This window comes from Schistocerca cancellata, unplaced genomic scaffold, assembly GCF_023864275.1.
Source record: "Schistocerca cancellata isolate TAMUIC-IGC-003103 unplaced genomic scaffold, iqSchCanc2.1 HiC_scaffold_276, whole genome shotgun sequence".
In the NCBI taxonomy this organism is placed as follows: Eukaryota; Metazoa; Arthropoda; class Insecta; order Orthoptera; family Acrididae; genus Schistocerca; species Schistocerca cancellata.
The window spans coordinates 20,001-26,490 of record NW_026046298.1 but is presented as its reverse complement, the minus strand read 5'-3'; the positions used below and the strand labels follow the sequence as shown (position 1 = coordinate 26,490).

The window sequence follows — 6,490 nt, the reverse complement described above, 5'->3', positions numbered from 1 at the left end:
ATTGTGTACCGTACCCAAACCTAACGTGTACTGTACTACAACGCAATGTGTACCATAACACAACCCAGTTTGTACCTTAACCTAACCTATGTCACCTTAACCTAACCTATGTCACCTTAACCTAACCTATGTCACCTTAACCTAACCTATGTCACCTTAACCTAACCTATGTCACCTTAACCTAACCTATGTCACCTTAACCTAACCTATGTCACCTTAACCTAACCTATGTCACCTTAACCTAACCTATGTCACCTTAACCTAACCTATGTCACCTTAACCTAACCCATCTTGCACCTTAACCTAACCCATCTTGCACCTTAACCTAACCCATCTTGCACCCTAACCTATGTTGCACCTTAACCTAACCTGTGTTGCACCTTAACCTACCTCAATTTGCACCGCAATGTAACTCAATTTGCACCGCAATGTAACTCAATTTGCACCGCAATGTAACTCAATTTGCACCACAATGTAACTCAATTTGCACCGCAATGTAACTCAATTTGCACCGCAATGTAACTCAATTTGCACCGCAATGTAACTCAATTTGCACCGCAATGTAACTCAATTTGCACCGCAATGTAACGCAATTTGCACCGCAATGTAACGCAATTTGCACCGCAATGTAACGCAATTTGCACCGCAATGTAACTCAATTTGCACCGCAATGTAACTCAATTTGCACCGCAATGTAACGCAATTTGCACCGCAATGTAACGCAATTTGCACCGCAATGTAACGCAATTTGCACCGCAATGTAACGCAATTTGCACCGCAATGTAACGCAATTTGCACCGCAATGTAACGCAATTTGCACCGCAATGTAACGCAATTTGCACCGCAATGTAACGCAATTTGCACCGCAATGTAACGCAATTTGCACCGCAATGTAACGCAATTTGCACCGCAATGTAACGCAATTTGCACCGCAATCTACCCCCAAGTTGTGCCTTAACCTAACCCACGTTGTGCCTTAACCTAACCCACGTTGTGCCTTAACCTAACCCACGTTGTGCCTTAACCTAACCCACGTTGTGCCTTAACCTAACCCACGTTGTGCCTTAACCTAACCCACGTTGTGCCTTAACCTAACCCACGTTGTGCCTTAACCTAACCCACGTTGTGCCTTAACCTAACCCCACGTTGTGCCTTAACCTAACCCACGTTGTGCCTTAACCTAACCCACGTTGTGCCTTAACCTAACCCAAGTTGTGCCTTAACCTAACCCAAGTTGTGCCTTAACCTAACCCAAGTTGTGCCTTAACCTAACCCAAGTTGTGCCTTAACCTAACCCAAGTTGTGCCTTAACCTAACCCAAGTTGTGCCTTAACCTAACCCAAGTTGTGCCTTAACCTAACCCAAGTTGTGCCTTAACCTAACCCAAGTTGTGCCTTAACCTAACCCAAGTTGTGCCTTAACCTAACCCAAGTTGTGCCTTACCCTGCTCTGTAATTGGCATATGACACGTTACAGTAATGTATTGTCCAACCGCAACCCGCTCAGAATGTTGTGTACACAGCTACGTGTCATCTCCCCATAACAGCTGCATTGCAGTGTGGTACGCCATAGAGACGTGTGGGAGTAATGGACGCAGTGGATGGCGATCAGCATGAGCCGTCTGTTCATGTAGTGGCGCGTGTATGCAGACGTAGTAGTCTCTTCTCACACAATGTGATAGCACGGTGCCCCGCGTTCCACATCTGCGACATGCTACAGAGGCCGGTTGACAGTTGGTCGCGCAGTGGACATCGCATACGTACGGGGCACCTTCCACGTGCCCTCTAGTCGGGCACATTTTGTTGCGTGGATGTGAGCGGATGTAGTGTGTCTTGACACCTGACAGGCAGGCATGCAATAATAGTTGACTTTGCAAACGGGGATGGACGTGTACGTTTACTGGTGACGTTACGCAAATGAACAACTGGTAACCCGTTGTGGTGCGGTTGTCCTTGCTGGAGGTACATCTGTGAGGGCAACGATCGGTACAGCTACGAAGCGGTCCCCACCATACCAACGAACGTGAATGTGAATCTGGGTGTGAAGCGATACGCGGCTGTGGGTGGGTGGGACTGTCCCCGGCCGGTGAGGGGGGGGCCGCCCGGCGTGCTGGCCGCGCGGTGCGTGGGCGCACGCGCTACAGCCGGCTGGTGGGGGCGCCCAGTGGCAGGCGCGCCGGCCGACGGACGCGGCAGGCGGCGCAGCTGCGCGCCGGGGCACCCTGCGCGCGGCGCCGTGCAGCCAAAGTGGGTCCTCGCCGGCCCGGTGCGAAGCGCGGTGGACATCTGCAGTGTGCTGGTCCGATTGAGGACTGTGTGCGTTGAGGATGCGCCGCCGCCCGGCACTCGGCGCCGCGACGCCGTCTGCTGCTCGGTCGCCCCAGCGGTTCTCGCTGGTGGTTTGTATCGCAGTTGTGCAGACGTGTTGGCACGTGCGCTGTGCTGGGAGAGTTCGCTTCGGCACCCACGTGGGGCCTTTGCCCTTCTGTGGCGCTGGCGTTGGAGCTGCCGGTCACCGTAGGTGGCGCGTGTTGTCTCCCGCCGGCAATGCCACGACAGCACGCTCCCGGGCCTCTGTCGGCAGCGGCAAGCTCAGTTGGGAGCACGGGTGGTCGCACCTAAAGCGTCTACTCGCCTAACTCCGGGCGATTGCGCCTCTCTCGAACCCGACCAAGTACTTAGGACGGCGCTGCGCGCCGCCGGGACCTGAGAGGGTTTCGAGGTGTATTGTGCAGGGGAGCTCAGCCTCCTCCTGTTTGCAGAATAATTGAGCGGACGCTTGCGTGTTCGCGCGGGGCCTCTGGGACACACTCCCGGGCGGCCGGCTGCTCAGCTCTAGTTGACGCAGCTCCCTGGTTGATCCTGCCAGTAGTCATATGCTTGTCTCAAAGATTAAGCCATGCATGTCTCAGTACAAGCCGCATTAAGGTGAAACCGCGAATGGCTCATTAAATCAGTTATGGTTCCTTAGATCGTACCCACGTTACTTGGATAACTGTGGTAATTCTAGAGCTAATACATGCAAACAGAGTCCCGACCAGAGATGGAAGGGACGCTTTTATTAGATCAAAACCAATCGGTCGGCTCGTCCGGTCCGTTTGCCTTGGTGACTCTGAATAACTTTGGGCTGATCGCACGGTCCTCGTACCGGCGACGCATCTTTCAAATGTCTGCCTTATCAACTGTCGATGTAGGTTCTGCGCCTACCATGGTTGTAACGGGTAACGGGGAATCAGGGTTCGATTCCGGAGAGGGAGCCTGAGAAACGGCTACCACATCCAAGGAAGGCAGCAGGCGCGCAAATTACCCACTCCCGGCACGGGGAGGTAGTGACGAAAAATAACGATACGGGACTCATCCGAGGCCCCGTAATCGGAATGAGTACACTTTAAATCCTTTAACGAGTATCTATTGGAGGGGCAAGTCTGGTGCCAGCAGCCGCGGTAATTCCAGCTCCAATAGCGTATATTAAAGTTGTTGCGGTTAAAAAGCTCGTAGTTGGATTTGTGTCCCACGCTGTTGGTTCACCGCCCGTCGGTGTTTAACTGGCATGTATCGTGGGACGTCCTGCCGGTGGGGCGAGCCGAAGGCGTGCGACCGCCTCGTGCGTGTTCGTGCGTCCCGAGGCGGACCCCGTTGAAATCCTACCAAGGTGCTCTTTATTGAGTGTCTGGGTGGGCCGGCACGTTTACTTTGAACAAATTAGAGTGCTTAAAGCAGGCAAGCCCGCCTGAATACTGTGTGCATGGAATAATGGAATAGGACCTCGGTTCTATTTTGTTGGTTTTCGGAACCCGAGGTAATGATTAATAGGGACAGGCGGGGGCATTCGTATTGCGACGTTAGAGGTGAAATTCTTGGATCGTCGCAAGACGAACAGAAGCGAAAGCATTTGCCAAGTATGTTTTCATTAATCAAGAACGAAAGTTAGAGGTTCGAAGGCGATCAGATACCGCCCTAGTTCTAACCATAAACGATGCCAGCCAGCGATCCGCCGCAGTTCCTCCGATGACTCGGCGGGCAGCCTCCGGAAACCAAAGCTTTTGGGTTCCGGGGGAAGTATGGTTGCAAAGCTGAAACTTAAAGGAATTGACGGAAGGGCACCACCAGGAGTGGAGCCTGCGGCTTAATTTGACTCAACACGGGAAACCTCACCAGGCCCGGACACCGGAAGGATTGACAGATTGATAGCTCTTTCTTGATTCGGTGGGTGGTGGTGCATGGCCGTTCTTAGTTGGTGGAGCGATTTGTCTGGTTAATTCCGATAACGAACGAGACTCTAGCCTGCTAACTAGTCGCGTGACATCCTTCGTGCTGTCAGCGATTACTTTTCTTCTTAGAGGGACAGGCGGCTTCTAGCCGCACGAGATTGAGCAATAACAGGTCTGTGATGCCCTTAGATGTTCTGGGCCGCACGCGCGCTACACTGAAGGAATCAGCGTGTCTTCCTAGGCCGAAAGGTCGGGGTAACCCGCTGAACCTCCTTCGTGCTAGGGATTGGGGCTTGCAATTGTTCCCCATGAACGAGGAATTCCCAGTAAGCGCGAGTCATAAGCTCGCGTTGATTACGTCCCTGCCCTTTGTACACACCGCCCGTCGCTACTACCGATTGAATGATTTAGTGAGGTCTTCGGACTGGTACGCGGCATCGACTCTGTCGTTGCCGATGCTACCGGAAAGATGACCAAACTTGATCATTTAGAGGAAGTAAAAGTCGTAACAAGTTTCCGTAGGTGAACCTGCGGAAGGATCATTACCGACTAGACTGCATGTCTTTCGATGTGCGTGTCGTGTCGCGCAACACGCTACCTGTACGGCAGCAGCCGTGCGCCGCGTGCGGAACCACGCGTGCCTCTCAAAACTAACGGACAAAATGTTGTGTGGTACGAGCGCTGAAGCTCTGGAGCGGCTGGCCTGCGGCACCTGGCGCCTGGCGCCGGTTTTGAATGACTTTCGCCCGAGTGCCTGTCCGCTCCGGTGTGGAGCCGTACGACGCCCATCGGCCGTGAGGCCGTTGGACACAGGAACGCTGGAACAGGGGCCGTCAAACGCCTCAGTCCCGCCTATGCAACTGTCTTGAAAGAGACAGTGGAAACTAAATGAAAAAGATCACCCAGGACGGTGGATCACTCGGCTCGTGGGGTCGATGAAGAACGCAGCAAATTGCGCGTCGACATGTGAACTGCAGGACACATGAACATCGACGTTTCGAACGCACATTGCGGTCCATGGATTCCGTTCCCGGGCCACGTCTGGCTGAGGGTCGGCTACGTATACTGAAGCGCGCGGCGTTTGTCCCGCTTCGGAGACCTGGGAGTGTCGTGGCCGCCTGTGGGGCCGGCCGCGTCTCCTTAAACGTGCGATGCGCGCCCGTCGCCTGGCGGTTCGCATACCGGTACTTTCTCGGTAGCGTGCACAGCCGGCTGGCGGTGTGGCGTGCGACACCTCGTACAACGACCTCAGAGCAGGCGAGACTACCCGCTGAATTTAAGCATATTACTAAGCGGAGGAAAAGAAACTAACAAGGATTCCCCCAGTAGCGGCGAGCGAACAGGGAAGAGTCCAGCACCGAACCCCGCAGGCTGCCGCCTGTCGTGGCATGTGGTGTTTGGGAGGGTCCACTACCCCGACGCCTCGCGCCGAGCCCAAGTCCAACTTGAATGAGGCCACGGCCCGTAGAGGGTGCCAGGCCCGTAGCGGCCGGTGCGAGCGTCGGCGGGACCTCTCCTTCGAGTCGGGTTGCTTGAGAGTGCAGCTCCAAGTGGGTGGTAAACTCCATCTGAGACTAAATATGACCACGAGACCGATAGCGAACAAGTACCGTGAGGGAAAGTTGAAAAGAACTTTGAAGAGAGAGTTCAAAAGTACGTGAAACCGTTCTGGGGTAAACGTGAGAAGTCCGAAAGGTCGAACGGGTGAGATTCACGCCCATCCGGCCACTGGCTCCCGCCCTCGGCAGATGGGGCCGGCCGCCCGCGCGGAGCAATCCCGCGGCGGGGTCGTGTCCGGTTGCCTTTCCACTCGCCGCGGGGTGGGGGCCGTTCCGGTGTGCGGTGGGCCGCACTTCTCCCCTAGTAGGACGTCGCGACCCGCTGGGTGCCGGCCTACGGCCCGGGTGCGCAGCCTGTCCTTCCGCGGGCCTCGGTTCGCGTCTGTTGGGCAGAGCCCCGGTGTCCTGGCTGGCTGCTCGGCGGTATATCTGGAGGAGTCGATTCGCCCCTTTGGGCGCTCGGGCTCCCGGCAAGCGCGCGCGGGTTCTTCCCGGATGACGGACCTACCTGGCCCGGCCCCGGACCCGCGCCGCTGTTGGCTCGGGATGCTCTCGGGCGGAATAATCGCTCCCGTCAGCGGCGCTTCAGCTTTGGACAATTTCACGACCCGTCTTGAAACACGGACCAAGGAGTCTAACATGTGCGCGAGTCATTGGGCTGTACGAAACCTAAAGGCGTAATGAAAGTGAAGGTCTCGCCTTGCGCGGGCCGAGGGAGGAT

The 6,490-nt window shown here is 55.2% G+C and overlaps 3 non-coding genes across 3 annotated transcripts in view; all 3 read left to right on the top strand.

Annotated features, from left to right (window-relative positions):
- The first annotated feature begins 2,848 nt into the window (after positions 1–2,848).
- LOC126114027 (small subunit ribosomal RNA) lies at positions 2,849–4,755 on the top strand. The gene has a single exon (XR_007525031.1). It is a non-coding gene; the product is annotated as a small subunit ribosomal RNA (ribosomal RNA).
- A 354-nt stretch (positions 4,756–5,109) lies between these two features.
- Positions 5,110–5,265, top strand: LOC126114025 (5.8S ribosomal RNA). The gene has a single exon (XR_007525029.1). It is a non-coding gene; the product is annotated as a 5.8S ribosomal RNA (ribosomal RNA).
- Positions 5,266–5,453: 188 nt separating this feature from the next.
- LOC126114024 (large subunit ribosomal RNA) overlaps positions 5,454–6,490 on the top strand; it is a 4,228-nt gene continuing 3,191 nt past the window's right edge. Inside the window, exon 1 of the ribosomal RNA XR_007525028.1 lies at positions 5,454–6,490. This exon is cut by the window's right edge and continues 3,191 nt beyond it. This is a non-coding gene — a ribosomal RNA (large subunit ribosomal RNA).